The 15,861-nt window shown below is 42.4% G+C and overlaps 1 long non-coding RNA gene across 2 annotated transcripts in view; it reads right to left on the bottom strand.

Annotated features, from left to right (window-relative positions):
- The window catches only part of LOC133563129 (uncharacterized), a 41,423-nt gene extending 33,230 nt beyond the window's left edge, over positions 1-8,193 (bottom strand). For both annotated transcript variants that reach the window (XR_009808994.1, XR_009808995.1), the window contains exons 1-3: positions 8,131-8,193; positions 7,987-8,049; positions 3,976-4,119 (exon numbers count right to left, since the gene is read on the bottom strand). This is a non-coding gene — a long non-coding RNA (uncharacterized LOC133563129). The remainder of the gene's footprint in view (positions 1-3,975; positions 4,120-7,986; positions 8,050-8,130) is intronic.
- Positions 8,194-15,861: the final 7,668 nt, after the last annotated feature.

Genomic DNA, 15,861 nt, shown 5'->3' with positions numbered 1-15,861 from the left:
TTTCTTTTCTGCTGTTACTGACATTCAAAGAGAGTCTGTTTTTGTCAAACCATCGCTTAAATGTAATGATTTCTGTTATTATTGTATTAGCTTCTGTTTGTTTGAACAAAACACATACGTTGTGCTGTGTTTAACTGTAACAAGACACTGTAATCAGTGGCTTCACTTCCAATACTTGTCTTCTTTCTGGATTGTGGGGAAAGCGATGTAATATGTTTCCACGATTCTCACGGGTGTAGCAGCCCCATGCTGCACAACTGACGAGGAAGCATCGCAAACACATAACATCCGCTCAAAGTTGGTAGCAGTCATGGCGTAGTCACATGAGTGTCTTTTGACCAATCATTAAGAATACAGAGTTGGCCTTACTCTCTTTATACACTACACTGAACAAGGGTTAAGAAACAGTTTTTGTGCATGTAAAAATACAAAGTGTGTATGGTGCAGGGATGTTGGGGGCCCTTCAGGAGTCTTGTGTACGGGGTCCCAGAATTTAGTGCAACGCCCCTGTCAGTCTACATTGTGCAGTATTATTTCTCTTCTAGTTACAAATTGGACAACTTTGGGGGCATTCAAATTTATATGTTTCACTCCATCATCGCCCTGAAATGCTCCTTAACTGCTGGTGTGTGTGTGTGTGTGTTTGTAAGAGATAGAAGAAGTTGAATAAATTGTGTTTGCATTATGACCCAGCAGTAGAAGACAATAGTCATATCTATCCAACAGCTTAGTAAATGTCACACATATACATCATTACTAATGAGATTAGTATGGACCTTTATGGTCTTCTGCGGCTAATGTTAGATTATGGTGTGTGTGTGTGTGTGTGTGTGTGTGTGTGTGTGTGTGTGTGTGTGTGTGTGTGTGTGTGTGGAGGGTTTATGACTGTAAGAGCAGTGTTTCCTCTACCACCCCTTGCTGATATGAACATCGTGTGTGTAATGTGGAGTGTGTGTAAACCTGCAAGGTCGCACCTCTGGGTTTTTCCTGCAGACACACAGACTCTAATCATGTGACTGGTTGTCGTGGTAACTGTCACCACGCACAAGATTGATCATGACAGGAGGGGCAGAACAGTGTTTCTAAAACACACACGTGTACTTTACAGTTTAAAGTGGTACCTCTGATTTTTTCTCAAAAGGTTTGCTAGAAACAAATGGTATCAAAAAACAATTTTTCCCATTACTAAAAAAAACTAACTATTCACCCAAAAAGTATTAAACAAAGAGAATAATGTGTTTTGCTTACATCCATCCATCCATTTTCTACCGCTTATTCCCTTTTGGGGTTGCGGGGGGTGCTGGCGCCTATCTCAGCTACAATCGGGCGGAAGGCGGGGTTCACCCAGGACAAGTCGCCACCACATCGCAGGGCCAACACAGATACACAGATACACAGACACCATTTACACTCACATTCACACACTAGGGCCAATTTAGTGTTGCCAATCAACCTATCCCCAGGTGCATGTCTTTGGAAGTGGGAGGAAGCCGGAGTACCCGTAGGGAACCCACGCATTCACGGGGAGAACATGCAAACTCCACACAGAAAGATCCCGAGCCTGGATTTGAACCCAGGACTGCAGGAACTTCGTACTGTGAGGCAGACGCACTAACCCCTCTGCCACCGTGAAGCCCGTTTTGCTTACAAATATATATAATTATGCACATGCCTTCAGTTGACCTGTGTCGGAGTCTCATGTTCTCATCCTTTAAGTTTCTCAAGGACGGCAATATATAGAGATACATAGCTATCCATCTATTTGCACCGTATTTTACGGACCATAAGGCGCACCGGATTATAAAATGCATATATTTAGGTCTATTTTCACACAAAAAATTGCACTGGATTATAAGGCGTATTAATTAAATAACCTCTTAAGGCCCAAGCTGTTTGTTTCCATGCTTTTATTTCTCTGTGCTGTTTGGGCTTATTGGACCCTAATAAGAATAAAAACTAAGAATCATCTTTTGATATGATGTACTTAGTCCATAACTACACAAATGTGTACTTCATGTTTGGTGACATGCTAATTCTTATTTTTACATTTTTTTTTCCAAATTCCATTGTGTTATACTCTTCTGACACCACCAGATGGCAGTATAAGCGTCCACATAAGAGACCATAAGACCCCAATTCAGTAGTATAAACAATTTTGGAAATAAGAGCTAAAAAGGTGCTGTCCACACATGTGGCCACTAAGCCTTTGGAGGTCTTAAAGGTGTGGGGACGGCGTGGCGCGGTCGGGAGAGTGACCGTGCCAGCAACCTGAGGGCTCCTGGTTCCTCACCTTCTACCAACCTTGTCACGTCCGTTGTGTCCTTGAGCAAGACACTTCACACTTGCTCCTAATGGGTCGTGGCTAGAGCCTTGCATGGCAGCTCCCGCCATCAGTTTGTGAACATGGAAAGCGCTTGGAGTACCTTGAAGGTAGAAAAGCGCTACACAAGTATAACCCATTTACCATTTAAAGAGGTCACATGATTTTTTGTCCTTTATATAAAACACTTACTTGTGGTCTACACAACATGTGGTCAAAATGTTGCATGAATGATGTTTCACAGATCATCTTCAAGTCACTTTCTAACGTAACGATATATAGTTTTGCTGGTGGTCTTTTTTACGTGGCTCACCTTCAACAGCGTCTTCTCCCCTTCACCTTTGTTGTAGCGGTTTAGCGTGCAAGGATGGGAGCGGAAGAAGTGTCAAAAGAAGGAGCTAACTGTTTTAATGACATTCGGACTTTACTACAATCAACGACGGAGCAGCATCTCCTCATCCGTGGCTCACTAGTGAAACAACAACGCCAGAAATGTGTCCCGTGAAAAAACTGACTGGAACTCTCTAATAACTAAAGTTACGTGGGTGAGTGATGTAAACCCACCACACCGGCAGTTTTTAGCATTTTCATAGAGAGACATAAGTTATAACTTTATGCTACTTTATTTTAAAAATGGAAACAGCGGAGGATGAATGCCCCAAAACAAGATAGTGAAAAAGAAAAAGCTGATCCACTATGTAGCAAATTTACAGGACTTATGCAAATCCAAAATAGAGATTAGCAGGTACCAGAAGGTAAGAAAAGTTGCTTTTGCATAATATTGTAAAACAAAAAACGCCAGATAATAGGTCTGCTAATAGGTGCCATTTTGCGATGCTTACACTCACACCATGATAATAACCGTATGTTGAAGCACAGTACATCGGACTATGGTAACCATAATGCTGCGACAATCCATCAAGCAGTGCGGCTTCATAGCTTACCAAAGTCGTACTAAAACATTCAGATTTTTGAGAGCCGTGTCCGTGTGTGATCTATATTCTCAATGGAACACTTCGAGTTTTGCTGTTATTTACTGGCATCATCTTGAAGTCTACACGTATCTCTTGTGTGACTGCCATCTACGGGTAAAACTTATCACTCCACCATGTACCAAATAAAATAGCCCCGAGGTTGGTAAGCACAACCAGAAATATTCAGTACATTAGGCGCACTGGGTCAGAAGGTGCACTGTCGATTTTTGGGAAAATGACAGGATTTTAAGTGCGCCTTATAGTCCAAAAAATACAGTCTATACATGTATACAGTGCGTACAGAAAGTATTTAGACCTCTATAAATGTTTCACTCTTTGATTCATTGCAGCAAATCCAAGAAGTGTATTTTATTTCTCATTAATGAACACAGCACCCCATCTTGACAGAAGAATACAGAAATATAGAAATGTTTGCAAATGTAAAACAACTAAACCTGTATGTACATAAGTAATCATGGATTGTGAAGAACAAAATATTTACAAAAATAAAATAAAATAAAAATAGAAACACCCAAAATATTTACAACTGCAGTTAGAGATTGGGTGATAAGTGCAGTTCAAAAGTTTTTGGTTGGATTGGAATCAACGAGAGTTTGGTGAGTGGTTGGACAGAATGTCCAAGGGTTATTGTTAGGAGAAGGAGTGAGTGGGATTACGCACCAGAGTTCATGGAGTGTGTGGGGTGCCAGGCTGTGGCAGCCTTCCGACCAGACTAATAGTTTCTGCGAGTTGTCAAGCGGACACAGTAGCCCCAGCTCCAGGTACAAGCTCGCCATCGATTGGTTCCAAATAGAAACACCTGGCCTGCAGTACAACAACAGGACAGGTAAATTATCTAGATTAGCACTAAAGGTTTCTTTAACTTTAGCTTTTCCACTCAAATTCAATGTGAAAACATTCCTAAATAAACATATTAAATGCATAAATTGGGATTGACAACCCATTCAAAAGTGACATCGTATGCTACATAGCCTGCCCATTAACATTCAATAAATAAATACAAACTCTACTGTGAGCATGTAAACACGCTGCATCTCAGGGTAAATTCATAAAGTATAAGTCAAAATAACAGACTTTACCATAAACAGGATATGAACTGAAACTAAGGCTAGGCGATATATCGAAAATAGTTGATATATCGCGGGTTTGTCTCTGTGCAGTATAGAAAATGACTATGTCGTGATATTCGAGTATACGTTCTCACGCAGTTGCTTTTAGCTGCGGGCATTACACTGCAGGCTCGTTTCACTCTTTCTTGTCTCTCCTTCTCACAGATAGATAAATCAAGCGCACCTTCTTACATACGTCACATACATACGTGCAATGTCATACGCCCTCACGGAGCAAAGAGGTAGCGGCATGGTACCAATAACTGTGATGCTAGCGGAGTGGTAATAAGACAGAATGAAGGTGCGAATCTGGTAAATTAAGGAATAATTAATTCCCAAGAAAAACAGCACAGGGTCCATCGCCTGGCGGTGGTTCGGCTTCAAGCAGGAAGATGTTGAAAAAGTGTGCGGCAAAGCGTTGTTACAAAAAGTAGCACCTACTGCTAATTTGTAGCCATCCTAGTCACTGCCGTTGTGTCCTTGGGCAAAACACTTTACCCACCTGCTCCCAGTGCCACTCACACTGGTTTAAATGTAACTTATATATTGGGTTTCACAATGTAAAGTGTTTTGAGTCACTTGAGAAAAAGCGCTATATATACTGTATATAATTCACTTCACAATATAATTCACTTATTCTAAAGCTAACCAATAATAAATATAATACTTCTTACCATTAATGCGACTTCTTGAACAGGTGCGATAGAAAATAGATGGTTGGATTAAAATGCATGTCTTTTGAACGTTATTTTTAACACTGTGATTATCAGCGGATTTTTTCATTACTTATCATGTTAAGCAATGCCAGCTAAGATTTATCTGAGAGCCGGAAGCAGTCATCAAAAGAGCCACATCTGGCTCTAGAGCCACAGGTTCCCTACCCCTGCCCTGGGGGGTGAGGAGAGCAGTGGGCAGCAGCGGTGCCGCGCCCGGGAATCATTTATTGTGATTTAACCCCCAATTCCAACCCTAACATTTTAATATTTACGGAACATATCCAAAAAAAAAAATCTAGCTGTCAACACTGAATACTGCATTGTTGCATTTCTTTTACATCCATATTTTGTTGAAGTATTATTCAATACATATATTTATAAAGGATTTTTGAATTGCTGATATTTTTAGAATATTAAAAAAATAATAATCTCACGTACCCCTTGGCATACCTCCAAGTACCCCCAGGGGTACGCATACCCCCATTTGAGAACCGCTGCACTAGAGCAGTGATTTTCAACCACTGTGCGACGGCACACTGGTGTACCGTGGGAAATTATGCAATTTCACCTAATTGGTCCAAAAATATTTGTTTGCAAATCAATAATTATAATCTGCAAATGTGCCATTCCTTAGTGTCCGTGCTGTGTAGATCTCGGCTGTAGAACTGTGATCCCAATATGCAGGTAAAAGGGTATGTAACGCTTAAGCCAAAAATGAACAAAAGGGAAAGGAAAAGGGGGGGCTATGTAAAACGACAGTAAAACTGAATTCGCTACAGAGTAAACAGAAACAGAATGCTGGACAACAGCATAAACTTGTAGCGTGTGGAGCAGAGACGGTGTACACAAAGTACATCCGTACAACAACGTCCCCACAATGAAGAATGGAAATAACTTCAATAGCCTTGCTTGCTAACACAAAGCGGGTGCGTGGAAGAGTGCTCAAAGGAAGACATGAAACTGCAACAGGAAAACACCAAAATAAAAAGCACAAGACAAGAGCCAAAAGCACGACACACAGGAAAACACCAACAAACTCAAAATAAGGCACGAAGAGGACCTGGTGGAGTTGAATTTTTGAAACGTTTGCTGCTGGTGTGTGCCTCTGGATTTTTAAATGAAAAAAATGTGCCTTGCCTCAAAAAAGGTTGAAAAACACTGCACTAGAGAATAAAGAGTGCTTGAAACTCCACATGTCAACATCTCCGTTCGTTGACACACCCACAAAATGCCAAAGCAACCATTTCCACATCAACACTGTATGAAAAAAACAGGAGATGACTTCCGCAAGAACCTACCACATAGCGAAAGACATACACTATTTGATTTCCTATTATGTAGCTCATTTTTATTTGACAATTATTAAAATATCTTGTGACAGCATGCACAAAAGTGCATTTTATTGGTTTTAAACCATTCTAGTGGCGTTCTGAACTAAAAGTGCTCTTTAATTTAGTGTTGTTTTGATATTTTATCTTAGTGACATCATGCACAAAAGTGCACTAATAGCTTGCTTTAAAGGCCTACTGAAACCCACTACTACCGACCACACAGTCTGATAGTTTATATATCAATGATGAAATATTAATATTGCAACACATGCCAATACGGCCGGTTTAGTTTAATAAATTACAATTTTAAATTTCCCGCTGAGTTTCTTGTTGAAAATGTCGCGGAATGATGATGCGGATGTTGACGCGTGGCGTCTCGAGTTGGAGGGGACATATTAGCGCAGCACCGCTAGCGGCTAAAAGTAGTCTCTTCTCATCGCGCAATAACACAGTATTCTGGACATCTGTGTTGCTGAATCTTTTGCAATTTGTTCAATTAATAATGGAGAAGTCTAAGTAGAAAGATGGAGGTGGGTAGCTTTAGCACCTAGCCACAAAAACACACTGTGTTTCCTTGTTTAAAATTCCTGGAGGTGAAGCTTTACTACGGATCACAGCGGTCAAGCGAACATGTATCCCGACCACTTGTCAACCGGCAGGTTTTGGTGAGAAAATTGTGGTAAAAAGTCGCCTCTTACTGGAGATCAGCGGAGCTTCTGTCGTTCGACCAAAAGTTGCGAACTTCATCGTCGATGTTCTCTACTAAATACTTTCAGCAAAAATATAGCAATATCGCGAAATGATCAAGTATGACACATAGAATGGACCTGCTATCCCCGTTTAAATAAGAAAATCTCATTTCAGTAGGCCTTTAAACCCCCATTATTTACTTTTTACTTTTTAAGTTGATCTCAACTCTGTACACTGCTGCTGGAATTTAAATTTTCCAGAAGGAATCAATAACTCAGTGGCCTAGTGGTTAGAGTGTCCGCCCTGACATAGGCAGGTTGTGAGTTCAAACCCCGGCCGAGTCATACCAAAGACTGTAAAAGAAAAAAAATTGGGAGCCATGACCTCCCTGCTTGGCACTCAGCATCAAAGGTTGGTATTGGGGTTGAAATCACCAAAAATGATTCCCGGGCGTTGTCACTGCTGCCGCTCACTGCTCCCCTCATCTCCGAGGGAGCGATCAAGGGTGATGGGTCAAATGCAGAGAATAATTTCGCACCACGTAGTGTGTGTGACAATCATTGGTACTTTAACTTTAATATCACATCATTAGCCAATATTGGCCTCCATAATCAGAGGTGGGACTTTAACTTTAAAGTACTATCTATCTATTCATAAAATAATGCAATCTGTGTGCATGTAAACACGCTGCATCTCAGAGTAAGTTCTTAAAGTAAAAGTCAAATTAACAGAGTTTACCAAAAACGTACCATGAACTGAAAACCATTGTATCAAATTGATGCTAACGCCGCTAGCTTAGCATGTAGCATTGTCATTGTTACTCACCAGTTCCTCTATTTAATGAGTCACGACGGCAGCCACGGATTCCCTGCGGCTCAGTAGGAAACACTAAAAGTTTAAAATAAGCACAACCGTGTAAATGAAACGCAAGAGGCGAATATTTGTTAAAAGTTTTAAGGAGACACCAACCTGCCCACTGATGTTAGCTTCCTCTCACCTCTGAATGAGGATGTGGTCCCGCGCTAAAAGGTTCGTCGCGATGACGTGCCAGGGAGGGGCTTGAGGTCACATGGTGCGCACTACACCGGTGATTTAATGGGGTGGTTCTCAACTTTTTTCAGTGATGTACCCCCTGTGAACATTTTTTTAATTCAAGTACCCCCTAATCAGAGCAAAGCTTGTTTGGTTGAAAAAAAAGATATAGAAGTAAAATACAGCACTATGTCATCAGTTTCTGATTTATTAATATGTATAACAGTGCAAAATATTGCTCTTTTGTAGTGGTCTTTCTTAAACTATTTGGATTTTTTTTTTTAATAACTAAAAACTTGTTGGAAAATAAACAAGTGATTCAATTATAAATAAAGATTTCTACGCATAGAAGTAATCATCAACTTAACGTATGCTCTTTTTGTCAAAAAAAACAACAACAATTTTTTAATGGAAAAATCCCAAAATATGCAATATTTTCACCCAATATTTTTTTCAAGTGGAATATTTACGATTATATAATAATTAGAGCCTTAAAAAGGTCAATAACTTATGACACCATTGATGTTACAAACCCTGTTTCCATGTGAGTTGGGAAATTGTGTTAGATGTAAATATAAACGGAATACAAAGATTTGCAAATCCGTTTCAACCCATATTCAATTGAAGGCACTACAAAAACAACATATTTGATATTCAAACTCATAAACTTTTTTTTTTTTTTGCAAATAATAATTAACTGAGAATTTCATGGCTGCAACACGTGCCAAAGTAGTTGGGAAAGGGCATGTTCACCACTGTGTTACATCACCTTTTCTTTCAACAACACTCAATAAACGTTTGGGAACTGAGAAAACTAATTGTTGACACTTTGAAAGTGGAATTCTTTCCCGTTCTTGTTTGATGTACAGCTTAAGTTGTTCAACAGTCCGGGGTCTTGTTGTCGTGTTTTACGCCTCATAATGCGCCACACATTTTCGATAGGAGACATGTCTGGACTGCAGGCGGGCCAGGAAAGTACCCGCACTCTTTTACTACGAAGCCACGATGTTGTAAAACGTGGCTTGGCATTGTTTTGCTGAAATAAGCAGTGGCATCCATGACAACGTTGCTTGGATGACAACATATGTTGCGCCTATAACGCCTATAACAATCCCGATGGTTATTTTCCTCTTTTTCCCGGAGGACACCACGTCCACAGTTTCCAAATATAATTTGAAATGTGGACTTGTCAGACCACAGGACACTTTTCCACTTTGCATCAGTCCATCTTAGATGAGCTCGGGCCAAGCCAAGCCAGCGGCGTTTCTGGGTGTTGTTGATAAATGGGTTTTACTTTGCATAGCAGAGTTTTAACTTGCACTTACAGATGTAGCGACCAACTGTAGTTACTGACAGTGGTTTTATGAAGTGTTCCTGAGCCCATGTGTTGATATCCTTTACACAGCGATGTCGGTTTTTGATGCAGTACCGCCTGAGGCCTCAAAGGTCCGTAATATCATCGCTTACATGCAGTGATTTCTCCAGATTCTCTGAACCTTTTGATGATTTTACAGACCGTAGATGGTAAAATCCCTAAATTCCATGCAATAGCTCGTTGAGAAATGTTGTTCTAAAACTGTTTGACAATTTGCTTACAAATTGGTGACCCTCACCCCATACTTGTTTGTGAATTACTTAGCATTTCATGGCAGCTGCTTTTATACCCAATCATGGCACCAACCTGTTCCCAATTGGCCTGCACACCTGTGGGATGTTCCAAATAAGTACTTGATGAGCATTCCTCAACTTTATCAGTATTTATTGCCACCTTTCCCAACTTTTTTGTCACGTGTTGCTGGCATCAAATTCTAAAGTTAATGATTATTTGCACGAAAAAAAAAGTTTATCAGTTTGAAGATCAAATATGTTGTCTTTGTAGCATATTCAACTGAATATGGGTTGAAAATGATTTGCAAATCATTGTATTCGGTTTATATTTACATCCAACACAATTTCCCAACTCATATGGAAATGGGGTTTGTATTTACCGTGAAAAGAATTTCGCCCCGTGCACCATGCATGTGTCCTCTTTGTTTGTCTGCACACTTTTCTCCGTCTGTCATCATATCCGTTCTCCCCCTGTGGGCTGTTGGCAGCACTGCTAAAAGGCTGTCAGCGTTGACCTTTCTATGCACCTTACTAACCCCACAAAAACCAACAATGATGCATATGTGCGTGCATAAAGTAAGGCTAAGGCCCACCGTCACACTGTACGCAGCACAGAGATGCACAATAAACCAGGCACGGATAATGACAACTGAGGAAGAAGAGAAGACAACAGCATAAAACAGGGGTCAGTTACCCCTCAAAAAGCCAAATATTTTAAAATGTATTTCCGTAAGAGCCATAAAGACATTTTTTTTAGCACTGAACACAACTAAACATGTGCATTTCTAAGTAAGACCAACATTTCTAAAGTATAATAGGTCTCTTATTCTTTGTAATAACATTGTTATTCTGAAGCTAACTGTGGAGGGGGCGTGTCCTGCTGGCCTGCAGCGAAGCGGGGTGTTGCCAGGATCGGCCTCGAAATCAGCGACAGGTGCGTAGATGGCCCGCCTGGGCCTTGTTATCTAATCGCCCGTCGCTCTGTTATAAGCAGCAGCCAGGAGGAGAGACGGGGTTGGGGCTGGAGCCAGAGCGCGAGCGAGAATGAAAGAGAAAAAGACAATTGCTGGAAAGCAACTGAGAGACTTATTGAAAAATAAAACAATATTGTAACCCTGAAACAGTCCCTCATGTCGGTGCTTGGTGGTCTGAAGAACCCCCAGGAGGGCAAGCGCCGCACTTACCAATAATAAATAAATAACTTCTGACCATTAACGCAACTTCTTGAACAGGTGCGGTGGAAAACGGATGGATGGATTAAAAATGCATGAGAATGTTTTATATTTTGAACGTTATTTTTCACACTGTGATTACAAAGGGAATTAAAGCTGCAAGCAGCAATGGACGGGGCTGAGTATTTATAGCCATCTTTTGTATTGAAGGGGGAATTGCAACTTCCTCTTGATTTTAGCTGGGGGTTTTCAGTGTAGGAAATCTTGGTCTAAGTGAGACCTACATAGAGGTTTTTGTTTCATGTGTCTACGACATTCCTACTGGGAGTTAGAGGCAGTTTTGTCTTTGTTTTACCTACTCAGTGGCCTAGTGGTTAGAGCAGGGGTAGGGAACCTATGGCTCTCGAGCCAGATGTGGCTCTTTTGATGAATGCATCTGGCTCTCAAATAAATCTTAGCTGACGTTCCTAACACGATAAGTAATTAATAATTCTGCTGGTAATCACAGTGTTAAAAATAACGTTCAAAATATAAAACATTCTCATGCATTTTAATCCATCCATCCGTTTCTATCGCACCTGTTCAAGAAGTCGCATTAATGGTCAAAAGTATTTTATTTATTATTGGTTTCCTTCAGAATAACAATATTATTAAAAAGAATAAGAGATGCCCGCATTTAGTTGTTCTAATCAGGGAAAGTCCAAATAAAAGAGGATGCATAGAATTCTCTTGTCAGAGCGTGGGACGACACTGTACAAAGGTGCAGGTCTACGCGTTTCTCCTCATTGAGCTAAATTGAATCCTGTCTCTGTTTAATTCCTTGCTTCTTGACTGTTTAATAGATGTCATCAGTGTTTGAACCTGACAGTTGTATTCAGTGTTAAAGATATTATACGGCTCTCGAGGAAATACATTTTAAAATATTCGGCTTTAATGACTCTCTCAGCCCAAAAGGTTCCCGACCCCTGGGTTAGAGTGTCCGCCCTGAGATCGGTAGGTTGTGAGTTCAAACCCCGGCCGAGTCATACCAAAGACTATAAAAAAATGGGACCCATTGCCTCCCTGCTTGGCACTCAGCATCAAGGGTTGGAATTGGGGGTTAAATCACCATAAATGATTCCCGGGCGCGGCACCGCTGCCGCCCACTGCTCCCCTCACCCCCCAGGGGGTGATCAAGGGTGATGGGTCAAATGCAGAGAATAATTTTGCCGCACCTAGTGTGTGTAATAATCATTGGTACTTTAACTTTTTGTACTTGTACTTTAACTTTTCTTCCTAGGGGGCACTAGAGCGCAATTCTGAGTTTTGGGGTTTGGCTTTTTGATTAGATTGCAATTTTCGCCAGTCCTGATGTGTGTGTCCAATTTGGTGAGTTTGAAGCATTTTAAGGGGGTCAAATTACAGCTCAAAGAGGCGGTGGTTTAATACTAAAGAATAAAGAATAATAATGATAAAACGCTAGAAATTCAATAGGGTACTTTTGTTACGAAAATTGGAGAGTGGATCCCAAGGATGCAGAGACGTAGTATGATATAGTTAAGTTCTTCCTTTATTTAGGTGGAAGTGGAACGTAGCCAAAACAAAAAGCGATGGTGGAAATACAAAACACACCATGAATAAATAACTATATCAAACAATCAAAAATTGAACAGAAAACGCTAGACGAAGCTAGGATGACTTACTTCAAAACACGAAGTAAAACAAAGAAACAAAATGTTAACTAAAGACGCTAGACAAGGCTAGGATATAGATAAGCAAACCTGAGAGGAGCACAAGACAGACTAGAAAGACTGTGAGTTTGTAGGAGGCCAAGACACATGCGAGAGAACTTGCAGTGGAATACGAAGTTCCGGCACTGACAGGCCATCAGCACCCAGACTAAATAGACCACCTAATCAGCTTTCAGGTGTGCACGATTGCCCAGCATCAGCTGCACTCCAGACTGTGGGCGAGAGCGAGAGTAAAACATGATGTGCAAACCAACACAGAAAAACATGAAAAATTCAGTTTACCACAGTACCCCTCCCCTCAACGGACGCCACCTGGCGGCCTACCTGGCTTGTCTGGAAATCGAATATAAAAATCCTTAATCAAATCTTTATCTAAAATAAGAGACTTTGAAACCCATGACCGTTCCTCTGGACCGTACCCCTCCCAGTCTACCAGGTATTAGAAACCTCTACCTCTTCTTTTCACATCCAAGATGGTGTTAACTGTGAAAACTGGGTGACCCTCGATCAACCTGGGTGGAGGGGGTGGTACCTCGGAAGTACTGAGCGGGCTGGATGAGACAGGCTTGATGCGGGAAACGTGAAACACTGGATGGCACTTGAAAGACCTTGGGAGGCGGAGCTTGACTGCAACACGGTTAATAATCTTGACGATTTGATATGGTCCAACGAACCTGGGAGCCATTTTCTTAGAGTCGGTGGCAAGTGGTAAGTCCCGAGATGATAGCCAGACCTCCTGTCCCAGCTGGTAGTTTGGGGCTGGAGTGCGATGTCGGTTGGCTAAAAGTTGGTTCCTGGCTGATGTCTTCTGTAGTGCTGCCCTGGTGTTGCGCCAAGCCTGGTGAGCTCGACGCAGGAGTGCCGTAACGGATGGAACGTCGGCCTTAGACTGGTTAGAAGGAAAAAGAGGTGGTTGGAAACCGTAGGTGACGTGAAATGGCGACAAGCCTGTGGCAGAACTGATGAGGGAATTGTGAGCGTATTCGATCCATGGAAGAGTCTCAGACCAAGTTGAGGGTTGTTGATGACAAGTACACCGAATTGCCGCCTCCAGGTCTTGGTTGTTCCATTCAGTCTGACCATTGCTCTGTGGGTGGTAGCCGGAGGATAGGCTAGGAGAGGCCCCCAGTGATTCGCAGAATGCCTTCCAGACGGCCGAGGAAAACTGTGGCCCTCTGTCAGATACCACATCAGAGGGGATGCCGTGCAGCCGAAAAGCATGAAGTACTAATAGTTGGGCTGTTTCGAGGGCTGAAGGTAGCTTGGGGAGACCCACAAAATGGGCCATCTTTGAGAACCGGTCCACAATGGTCAAAATGGTGTCGTTACCTTCAGAGGGAGGCAGTCCTGTGACAAAGTCAACAGCAATGTGAGACCATGGGCGGGAAGGGATGGGTAATGGATGTAATAGTCCTGCCGGGGCCTGGTGGGATGCTTTGTTCCGGGCGCAGATCGTGTCCGCCAAAATGGATGGCCACCAAAAGCGCTGGGAGAGGACGAAGCCAGTCCGACGAATACCTGGGTGGCAAGCAATCTTGGACCCATGTGCCCAATCCAGAACGCTGGGGCGGAGCCGAGGAACCACAAATAGCCGACCTTGTGGACAGCCCCGAGGTGATGTGTCCGACCTTAGGGCCTCTGGGACTTGCTGCTCGATGTTCCACTGAAGTCCCCCGACGATATGTCTCTGTGGGATGATAGGTTGAGGTGAGGAGTTCTCAGATGACGAAGAGTATAGACGGGACAAGGCGTCAGGTTTCCCATTCTGAGAACCAGGTCGGAAAGTGATGACAAAATTAAAACGGTTCAGGAATAGTGACCACCTGGCTTGGCGTGGGTTCAGTCTTTGTGCGGTCCTTAAGTAGGCCAAGTTCTTGTGGTCCGTGTAGATCATGAATGGAAGTTCCGCCCCTTCCAGCCAGTGTCTCCACTCTTGAAGAGCCAGGATGACCGCCAGAAGCTCCCTGTTGCCAATGTCATAGTTCCTCTCAGCAGGGGATAGGCGACGAGAAAAGAAAGCACAGGGATGCAACTTCTGGTCGAGGACGGATTGCTGGGAGAGTACGGCCCCTACACCTGAATCAGAAGCGTCTACTTCAACAAAAAACTGGAGAGAACGGTCAGGGTAACAGAGAACAGGAGCCGGGGTAAACAATCCTTTCAACGTCAAGAACGCGGAATTGGCTTCGGGTGTCCACTCAAATGGAACCTTAGTAGAAGTAAGCCTCGTAAGTGGCTCCGCGACGCGACTAAAGTTTCGAATAAATCGCCGATAAAAATTTGAAAATCCTAAAAATCTCTGAAGATGCTTCCTGGACACTGGAATGGGCCAGTCTACAACTGCACTTATTTTAGCGGGATCAGGTTTGAGTCTACCCTCCTCAATGATAAACCCTAGGAAGGGAATGGAGGAAGAGTGGAACTCGCATTTTTCCGCTTTGACGAACAATTTATTCTCAAGTAATCTTTGAAGAACCAACCGCACCTGCTGCACATGTTCGTCAAAAGTAGATGAATAAATTAATATATCGTCCAGGTAAACGAAAAGAAACTGACCTGTCATGTCCCGAAAAATGTCATTAATAAGACCCTGAAACACGCCGGGAGCATAAGTGAGTCCAAAAGGCATGACAAGATACTCAAAATGTCCGAGTGGAGTGTTGAATGCGGTCTTCCATTCATCCCCCTCTCGGATGCGAACGAGATGGTAAGCGTTACGGAGATCGAGTTTAGTAAAAAATCTAGCAGTCTGTAAGGGAGTAAAGGCCAAATCAAGAAGTGGAAGAGGGTATATATTCTTGATTGTAATTTGATTAAGGGCGCGGTAGTCAATGCACGGCCGTAGGGACTTATCCTTCTTTTCGACAAAGAAAAACCCCGCGGCAACAGGTGAGGTCGAAGGACGAATGAGACCCGCGGCAAAAGACGTATTGATGTACTCCTCCAACGCTTTACGTTCAGTGTTCGATACTTGGTATAAGCGGGTTGATGGTAACGCCGCACCGGCTAGCAAATCGATGCCGCAATCGTATGGTCGGTGGGGGGGAAGTGAAAGTGCACTATCTTTGCTAAACACCGCTCTCAAGTCATGATAGTTCTTATGCACGTTTGTCAGGTCTATGTTCTCTATGATAGCGATAGGTGGCGGTGTGTGAGAA

The sequence above is a fragment of the Nerophis ophidion genome, linkage group LG12, assembly GCF_033978795.1.
Source record: "Nerophis ophidion isolate RoL-2023_Sa linkage group LG12, RoL_Noph_v1.0, whole genome shotgun sequence".
Classification (NCBI taxonomy): Eukaryota; Metazoa; Chordata; class Actinopteri; order Syngnathiformes; family Syngnathidae; genus Nerophis; species Nerophis ophidion.
This window is presented reverse-complemented; position numbering and strand designations above follow the sequence as displayed.